This window comes from Cibotium barometz, chromosome 27 (genome assembly GCF_041138505.1).
Source record: "Cibotium barometz isolate CiBa-2024 chromosome 27, ASM4113850v1, whole genome shotgun sequence".
Classification (NCBI taxonomy): Eukaryota; Viridiplantae; Streptophyta; class Polypodiopsida; order Cyatheales; family Cibotiaceae; genus Cibotium; species Cibotium barometz.
Genome location: NC_141072.1, coordinates 52593618 through 52604175, shown reverse-complemented (window position 1 = coordinate 52604175; position 10558 = coordinate 52593618).

The following is a 10558-nucleotide window of genomic DNA, read 5'->3' as shown; positions in this document are numbered from 1 at the left end:
GCAGGCTGCGTCATAATACCAGCCCTGCAAATGTGATTAGTACATCACGTAAAGGAAAAGAGAAAGTGGTTGAGCCCCTTGGTATGCCTGACATTTCTGCAGGGCATTCTCATGTTGATGGAGAGTCTAGTGGCTCAGATATGAGCCTTGATGAGGAGCTTGGGATCCCAGCTATGAGAACACCTGGTGTAAAGAAGGCTATGGAAGCCATGAATGAAAAGCTGCGAAGATCAAGGAGAGTGAAGAACCCTGTGCAGAGATTTACATATGATGGTTATGTGGCACATCACTATGCATATATGGCAAAGGTTGTGCAGGTTGTTGAGCCCACATGCATTGATGAGGCTGTTGGAAATGTGTATTGGGAGAAAGCCATGGATGAGGAGATGGATGCACTATATGGAAATGAAACTTGGGATTTAGTGCAATTGCCTGAAGGCAAGAAAGCCATTGGATGCAAGTGGGTGTACAAAGTTAAACATAACAGTGATGGAAGCATAAACAGGTACAAGGCTAGATTGGTAGCCAAAGGATATGCGCAGCCATATGGCATTGATTATGACGAAACTTTCAGCCCAGTTGCCAAGATGGCAACGGTGAGAGTTGTGATAGCAGTGGCTACGTCAAAGCAATGGTCTTTACATCAGATGGATGTAAAGAATGCATTCTTGCATGGGGATTTGCAAGAAGAGGTGTATATGTTGCAGCCACCTGGTTATGAGGATGTGGGTCACCCCGAGCATGTTTGCAGGTTGAAGAAAGCCTTGTATGGCTTAAAACAAGCACCAAGAGCATGGTCTGACAAGATTTTTGAATATCTTGTCACTATTGGCTTTCATGTAGCCAATGCAGATTTCTCATTGTATGTGAGACATGGTGATAGAGGAGTTGTGCTTGTTGTCATCTATGTAGATGACTTGATCATTACGGGGGACCATGATGCAGAGATCTTTGATGTAAAGATCTTGCTAAGACAGAAGTTTGAGATGAAGGATCTGGGGGAGCTCAGATATTTCTTGGGCATTGAGGTGATTAGGTCACCACATGGTATTGGATTACTGCAGAGACAGTATTGCTTGGACATGTTGTCCAAGTATGGTATGACAGGCTGTAAGCCTATTTCTGTTCCATTGGATCAGAATGGCAAGTTGAGTGCAGATTCAGGAGAGATCTTGGAGGATCCTACTATGTACATGCGCATAGTAGGAAGTTTGATCTACATGACGATCACCAGACCAGATTTGAGCTATGCTGTTGGGTTGGTGAGTCAGTTTATACAGGTTCCACGAAAACCGCATTTGGATGCAGTGAGACGCATACTGAGGTATGTGAAGTCTACTTTGCATTGTGGACTATTCTATGAGACTGGGACAGAGATATGTGTACATGGGTACACAGATGCTGATTGGGCTGGTAGTATCTCAGATAGAAGATCTACCAGTGGATTCATGTTTTCTTTGGGGAGTGCTGCTGTGACTTGGAGCAGCAAGAAGCAACCTACGGTTTCTCTATCCAGTACAGAGGCCGAGTACAGAGGAGCTGCTATGGCAGCATGTGAGGTAGCTTGGTTGAGAAAGCTACTTGAAGATTTGGGCCTATCAGTGGATAGACAAGTTGTCATTTTTTGTGACAACATTAGCAGTATACAGTTGGCCAGGAACCCAGTATTTCATGCTCGTACAAAGCATATAGAGGTCCACTACCACTTCGTCAGAGAGAAGGTCTTGGCAGGAGACCTTGACCTTATTTATGTCAGCACACAGAGGATCAGGTAGCTGACATCTTCACCAAAGCATTGGGTACAGAGAAGCTCCGCAGATTCAGGGCTTCACTTTTGGTGTACATGAGATGGAGTTGAGCTCGAGGGGGAGTGTTGAGATATCGAGCTCTAGTGAGGCGATGGACACTGATGAGGGATAGGCCCCACACTTACACCACTAGCATGGTTGGTGAGATCTTGGGTGATATGCGGCCAGTGGGATGACAGGCTGTGTGACAGCCATTCTAAAGACTGGCATAGTTATAGCGCCAGCTCATTTAGTCGGGTTCACACTATAGAGAACCCGTGTATGTATTGGTTGAGTACCTTTCATATTGTGTGTACTCTCATTCTTGTATATGGTGTGTTGAGTGTTGAGTAGAGAAGAAGAAGATTTTCAGCCTCTCACCTTGTGTGTTCTCTATTAGGGTTTTGTGAGTGTGTGTGTGCTTGCAAGAGCTCAAGCTCTCTTCCCCCCTGCATCTTTTCAGTGATAGAGGAGTTATGCTTGTTGTCATCTATGTAGATGACTTGATCATTACGGGGGACCATGATGCAGAGATCTTTGATGTAAAGATCTTGCTTAAACAGAAGTTCGAGATGAAGGATCTGGAGGAGCTCAGATATTTCTTGGGCATTGAGGTGATTAGGTCACCACATGGTATTGGATTACTACAGAGACAGTATGGCTTGGACATGTTGTCCAAGTATGGTATGACAGGCTGTAAGTCTATTTCTGTGCCATTCGATCAGAATGGCAAGTTGAGTGGCAAGTTGAGTGCAGATTCAGGAGAGATCTTGGAGGATCCTACTATGTACAGGCACATAGTAGGAAGTTTGATCTACATGACGATCACCAGACCAGATTTGAGCTATGCTGTTGGGTTGGTGAGTCAGTTTATGCAGGTTCCACGGAAACCGCATTTGGATGCAGTGAGACGCATACTGAGGTATGTGAAGTCTACTTTGCATTGTGGACTATTATATGAGACTGGGACAAAGATATGTGTACATGGGTACACAGATGCTGATTGGGCTGGTAGTATCTCAGATAGAAGATCTACCAGTGGATTCATGTTTTCTTTGGGGAGTGCTGCTATGACTTGGAGCAGCAAGAAGCAGCCTACGGTTGCTCTATCCAGTACAGAGGCCGAGTACAGAGGAGCTGCTATGGCAGCATGTGAGGTAGCTTGGTTGAGAAAGCTACTTTCAGATTTGGGTCTATCAGTGGATAGACAAGTTGTCATTTTCTGTGACAACATTAGCAGTATATAGTTGGCCAGGAACCCAGTCTTTCATGCTCATACAAAGCACATAGAGGTCCACTACCACTTCGTCAGAGAGAAGGTCTTGGCAGGAGAGAGGATCAGGTAGCTGACATCTTCACCAAAGCATTGGGTACAGAGAAGCTCCGCAGATTCAGGGCTTCGCTTGGTGTACATGAGATGGAGTTGAGCTCGAGGGGGAGTGTTGAGATATCGAGCTCGTCTAGTGAGGCAGTGCACACTGATGACCCGCCTAGGGGATAGGCCCCACACTTACACCACTGGCATGGTTGGTGAGATCTTGGGTGATATGTGGCCAGTGGGATGATAGGCTGTGTGACAGCCATTCTAGAGACTGGCATAGTTATAGCGCCAGCTCATTTAGTCGGGTTCACACTATAGAGAATCCATGTATGTATTTGGTTGAGTACCTTTCATATTGTGTGTACTCTTATTCTTGTATATGGTGTGTTGAGTGTTGAGTGAAGAAGAAGAAGATTTTCAGTCTCTCACCTTGTGTGTTCTCTATTAGGGTTTTGTGAGTGTGTGTGTGTGCTTGCAAGAGCTCAAGCTCTCTTCCCCCCTGCATCTTTTCATTATGAAGGTACTTCCACTATGTGGATCCCCCGACAATCCACTTCCCATACTCATATATCGGCAACACAAGCTCCTCATCCATCTCAAAGGCAACCAATCAGACAACTCCAAGCCCACAAGGTATAGACAATCGCTGGTCCAAATACTCCCCAATTAGACAACCCCAAGCCCACAAGGTATAGACAATCGCTGGTCCAAATACTCCCCAAGGCCACAATATCCTCGCTCGCACCCTCAGCCTTGCCCACCAACAAATTACCAGTGGATCCCAAAATCTCGGTCCCCAAATCACCAAGCTACAAACTCCCTACTCTTGTCATTCCGCAGTTACCAACCCTCCAATGGAAGCTCAAAGTGGTATCTGCCCACTAATATTGTACATGAGAAAGGGAAGCAAAAACTTCACGACGACCCCTTGCCCCCCCAACCGAAGCCCACGGTCCATAACAATGATATACCCTCGACTTCGGCTACTCCCCCACCTGTCATTATTAGGCTCATTATTAGGCTACCTTGGTCGCTCAGCCCTTAATCTCTCCATTCTTAGCTCCTCCCTCATTACAAGCCTCTGAAGTCCCCAAGGAGATACCAACCTTGCCATCACCCAATTGGAACTATCTCTTACATTTGGCGAATTGGGCATGGAGTCAGTACAAAACCTGCAATGGGGTGCTGGCTACATAGCCCAGGGGTATAAAACCTCTTTGTAGGGCGCCCAAAATATTTTTTTTGCCACGGTCACTTCTCCCCAACGTTGCAACGGATGTACCATTCTCATTCAACTTTGCCACAGCCATACCATTCAAAAGCTTACGCCGGTACCCTAGAGTTTCACCATTGTTGAGAGATGTAATCGTGGTGTTGTGTGTATGTGTGAAAGCATCCTCCTAGAGTTTCACCATTGTTGAGAGATGTAATCCTGGTGTTGTGTGTATGTGTGAAAGCATCCTCCTAGAGGTGCAAGATATTGTAGAAAGACAAGAATGCCACATGTAATATTGAATGGTGTGTGAGTGTTGACCAAAAGAGTGGAAAAGGGAGTGCCACATGGATGATGACATGTAAAGTGGGATAAGGCTAGAAAGCCTATATCATTGTATGGTTGTTGGTGATATGCAATAGAATTAAGTGTTGAGTGTGCAATCTCTCTCTCTCTCACTTATGGAGTTCTTAGTGTGGTTTAATCCACCTTAATTATGTTACTTAATATATGTCTATCACCATGATCAATCCCATTTCAGGATTGTTTAACATGGTATCAGAGCTTGGAGGGGCTATGAAAAACAATTAAGCACACTCATATTATCATTTGGATTTGCATTTGTGAGGATTTGAGAGAGATTTGGAGCTGCTATTCTCAAGTTTGAGAGGAGATTTGCAACAAGGAGGTTGCATAGAAGCTGCCCACCAAGAGAGTTGCAAATGGGAGTTTTGTAATATGGAGAGCCTACTCATCATCATGGAAGCTAAAAATGGAGATTTCAGCAAGTATGAAGATTATGGAGTCTTCATTGTCATCAAAGAAGCTATCAAGGAGATAAACATCTCAAGAAGGTTGGTTTGTATGATTATTTGCCTCATGAAGTTTGGATTTGAGCATAATATAATGCTCAATATGAAGAAGGGTTGTTGGTTGATGGGATATATGGATCCCATGATTCTTCGTAATAGCAAGGAATGTGAAGGTGCAAGTTTACCCAAGAAGAAGGTAAGCAGTGGTGGGCTGAGGAATGAAACCCATGTTTGAGCACACCAAAAGGGGTAGTGTTGGTTAGTTTTCTCATCAAAGAGGAGAAAGCTATTGAATGCTTTCATATTTGCACCTTTGGTTTCTCAAGGAAACTTGTAAGAAAGCACCCTTGAGATGTATGCATGTCAAAAAGATGTATATGCAGTTATGGCAGCTTCAATGGTAGCCGTATGGAAAAACCTCATGAGAAGAGGGTTTGGTTGTTGAGGCAAGAAAATGAGGCAAGAGCTTGTTCATATGCTCAAGCACATGACCTGGAAAAGCATCAGTCGAGAGAAACATTAATTGCTCAACTGAAGGGAAGAGCAAGTTTTTGCTTGATAGAAAGACACAGAATCATTTCCCACACCATTTTAACCGTACCGAGGCTGGTCAAGACTTGGGTAGGCTTTGCCGCGTGAGCTATCCTTTGAACACTCCCCGCCAGTTGTTGCAACCAAACTTCCCTTAGAAAAACACATACCAAATACTCCCTCCAGCATTCTGCGTAAGACAGTCCTTTAAGAAAAGAGGGTTTCTATGCAAGTTTTTAGTTTGATTTTCTTTTGAATACAATGAGTATATCTTAAATCAGTATCCCCAAAACTTCCTAATTGTAACAGAATTCCTCGAATTCTGTAACCTTGATCCTCATATCAATTTGAAGGGTCTTAACTTAGTTTCAGATTTGGTGGAATTTTTGGGTGTATTTTCCTAAACTGGTCACATCTTCTTTCCTCAAAACTGATGAAAGAGTTTGGTCTTGGTAATAGTTTGATTCTGAGTTCGAGTCTGATAAGGTTTTTCGTGAACTATCTTTCTCGAAAAGGGGGTGATATTTGAGTTACTATATGTAACTGAATTTCATTCATTGAATATTCACTTAACTGATTTCTAAATTAATCATCACGAATTTCAAAATGAGGAATAAATTAATCATTTATCTGAAATTCTGACTTCGGTAGATTTATTGAATTTTTTCATTACAGTCCGAGTGAATATGAAACAATATAAATTTCTCTCTCAGAGTATTTACTTATTCATTTATCAAATATTCATGGAAATTAAACATAGAATTAAAGAGAATCTAGTTTTAATATAAAAATTTCTTTATGCATCTATTTATGCATAAAATCCAACTTCAATGGAAATAACACTTTTATAGAAAAGAGAATCCTTTTATGCATCTATTTATACATAAAATCAATTTAATAGGAATAACACTTTTAAAATAAAAAGAATTTCTTTATGCATCTTTTTATGCCTAGAAATTAAATTTAATAAAAATAACACTTTTATAATTTAAAAAAATCTATTATGCATCTTTCCATGCATAGAAATTAAATTCAATGAAAATAACACTTTTATAATAAAAAATTTTGTAATATGCATCTTTCCATGCATAGAAATTGAATTCAATGAAAATAACACTTTTATAATAATAAAAAAATCTATTATGCATCTTTCCATGCATAGAAATTAAACTCAACAAAAATAACACTTTTATAAATAATTAAAAAAATATAATATGCATCTTTCTATGCATAGAATTTAAATTCAATGGAAACAACACTTTTATAATAAAAAAATTTCCAATATTCTATGCATAGAATTTAAATTCAATGGAAATAACACTTTTATAATTAAAAAAATTCTAATATGCATCTTTCTATGCATAGAATTTAAATTCAATGGAAACAACACTTTTATAATTAAAAAAATTCTATGCATCTTTCTATGCATAGAATTTAAATTCAATGGAAACAACACTTTTATAATAAAAAAATTCTAATATGTATCTTTTTATGCATAGAATTTAAATTCAATGGAAATAACACTTTTTTGGCCTTATTGCTACCCTACTTATGCAGGAAAGTAAAACTCCTCAGGAGTTGAACCGAGTTCAAGGGTACAACATGGATGATGGAGTTATGTATTACAATAGCAGGCTATGAATTCCCAATGATGAGGGAACTAAGGGTCAAATTCTGAATGAAGCCCATGACAGCCTTATAGCAGGATATCCAGGTTTCATCAAGACCTACATGTCTATAAAGAAAAGCTTCTTTTGGCCTGGACTAAAAAAGGATGTACTTAATCATGTACGTCAATGCCTGATTTGTCAGAAAGTCAAAGTAGAGAGAGTAAAAATGCCTGGGAAGTTACATCCATTAGACATCCCCTAGATGAAGTGGGAATGTATCATTATGGATTTTATTACTGGACTACCTTCAGTGCAATCAGGTTACAACTCCATCTTTATGGTAGTTGATAGACTAACCAAAGTTGCCCATCTGATTCCAAAAAAAGAAACCTACACTACAGGGGATGTGGCCAGAGTGTTCCTCAAGGAAATCTTCAGATTGCATGGCCTACCCCAGGAGAATAGTAAGTGATCAGGATCCCAAGTTCACGTCAAGATTCTGGACTACATTCTTCAAAGCAGTAGGAACTTTCTTGGATCTTAGCACAGCTTACCATCTCAAGACCGATGGTCAAACAGAAAGGGTGAACCAAGTAATCAAAGATATACTTCGGTCATGCTGTGGCACGGAACCCAAGAAGTGGCTAAGCTATCTGCACCTAGTCGAGTTCGCTTACAATGCTTCTTATCACACCAAAGCATCGGGATGAGCCCTTTCAAAGCTCTGTATGGACAAGACTGCCTAACACCATTAACTTGGTCCAAACCATTGATTAGGGTCGAGATGTCCAGACAGATGCTTGATGACATGGAGCAGCAGATGTAGTCAATCTGCAAAGATTTAAGAGCTGCCTCCCAAGATAGATAGAAGTAGTATGCAGATAAGAAGAGGTCAGATAGAAAATTCGAAGAAGCAGATATGGTCTTTATTCGAGTACGCCCCAAAAGAAGTTCTCTATCTCTTGGGAAGTACAAGAAGTTATCCCCCAAATAATGTGGCCATAGCTGATTATAAAGAAACTAGGTGACTTAGCCTATGAACTTCTTCTGCCTCCTCATCTCAAATTACATAATGTATTTCATGTCAGCTTACTTAAGAAGTATGTATCGAGCCCAAATCATGTGCTTAATGAGATGAACTCTTAACTTCTTCAATCCAAGGGCTGATGGAACTCCAACCTGAAGAAATCCTTGATGTTCGAGAAAAGGTTCTCAGGAACAAAATTTTAAGAGAATTATTAGTCAAATGTAAGTTCTATCCTTTTGAAGATGCCACCTGGGAGAAAGAAGCCGAACTGATGCGGGATTACCCTCCCAGTTTGCGAGATGAGGACATCTCGTATTTTTCAAGTGGGAGAGAATGTAAGAATCCTCCCCAGCCCCTCAAGATGTCCACTTTCTTCCCCTGTAATCACTCCCCTTTTCAGAATAATAAAAGATCTTATTTCTACTTGTTTTGGCCTAGAGAGAGAAAATATTCTAGAGAGAGATAACTCAGTTTTTAGATATATTTGGATGGAAAAATATCCTTTCTTATTAAAATAAATTCCCTCGAAACAAAATTTTAAAAAGAATTCCCTAAGGTGCATTAGAAATAAGTTATAATCTGCTCACAAAAGACCTTAGCTTAAGGGTCTAGATTTTTTGAAAATTTTGGATTAAGGTTCTGAGGGACCAATAAGATTAATCCAAATTTAGGGAGGAGATAAATTGAAGAAATAAAGAAAAACCCCCCAAAAATGAGTAAATACTCACATAAGATGAAGAGTGGACTAAGGACCAAAGGAAACATTTAAAAAATGATTTTTTGACACCTCAGAGTGGGGATTCCCCCTCATGAAGGAGGCACCTTTTTTCTCATCATTGCTTCCCAATTTTAAATCAGTTAAGTGAGATATTTCATCTCTCCTCTCTCCTAATTCAAGTCTAGTTCCAAAAAGTAAGCTAAACTGACCAAAAAATGGTCAAAAATTGACCAAAGTGATCTGGAAAATTCTAGAATGAGTTTGCTTGGTTTGAGGCTCACTTTTTCCTATAGATAGAAGCCTCTCCCTTTGTAAAAGCTTAATAGTGTTTATGCACTGTTACTCTACTTCTACCCAGAGCCATTGAATTCACTTGATAATTCAATTGTTTTTCACTAAACCCTCTACAAAGAAATTGGTGGCCACTCTTGATCCAAACAAGAGTAGAACCCTCAATCCCTCAAGCCAAAGGAAACCTCTGTGCAAAACTCCATGTAAGCTAAAAATTCTACTTTTTAATTTCAAATCTATGGTTTTCTGAATTCTTTGCTTTTTTTTAGTTGATTAAAGTGAATCTGGATGTTATGCCTTGATGAAAAGGCTACCCCCTTCTCTTCCTTAAGAATTCAACTTTTCTTTATCTTAGAATGAGTAACAAATAAATTGATTAAACTTTTCTTATTGTTTACTCTCTAGAAAGTGAAAATTAAGTAGATTAGAGTACTTTACTTCAAATTGGGATTAATTTTAAATTGATATTAGAATGTTAAAAATTGAAAAATGGTCAGCTATACAAAGGATGTTATGGCAAAATTTTCTTGAATTTTGTGGAAATAAAGTTTATTTTTATGTTATTCTAAAAGAGTAATCCCCACCGTTTGTGCATTCTAAAAGAAATATTTTTATTTACTCCATGTACATATTCACCTATGAATATGCATGGATATCATTGATATTAATTATTGAAATTAATTTCTATGCATAGAAAGATGCATATTGGAAATTTTTTTATTATATCCTGTATGATCTTCTCTCTTGCTTCAATGGATTTGACCCCACTGCAAGCAAAGAGACTTTTCTACTGAGGGCATCTGCTATCTACCACATTTTCTTTGCCTAGGTGGTACTTGATTTCAAAATCAAATTCATGTAGGGTCTGCATCCACCGCCGTTGATCTATTCATTTGAGAAGTCTTTATGTTTTTATTTAACTACTTGAGTTCTAAGCGTATTCCTATTAATCAATTTCATTATTAAAACTCTATTGACCCCATCCGGCCCATGGGTTAGCCATCAACCACTAGAATCGGTAGAACCAGACAATTACTCACCCACCCATAATTGAATGCCTTTCTTAACTATTGCTTTCGAATACAGATACGCACACACTTCTCTTTAAAACTTAACTTATAAAATAATCCATTGATAAACAATTATTGGTTACAGATGTCATAACTCAAAATTTCCATCCAATTCTTATTTCTTAAAAAAAAATAATATCACTCTGGACTCCCCGTTGACTAGCTGGTCAGCAAACGA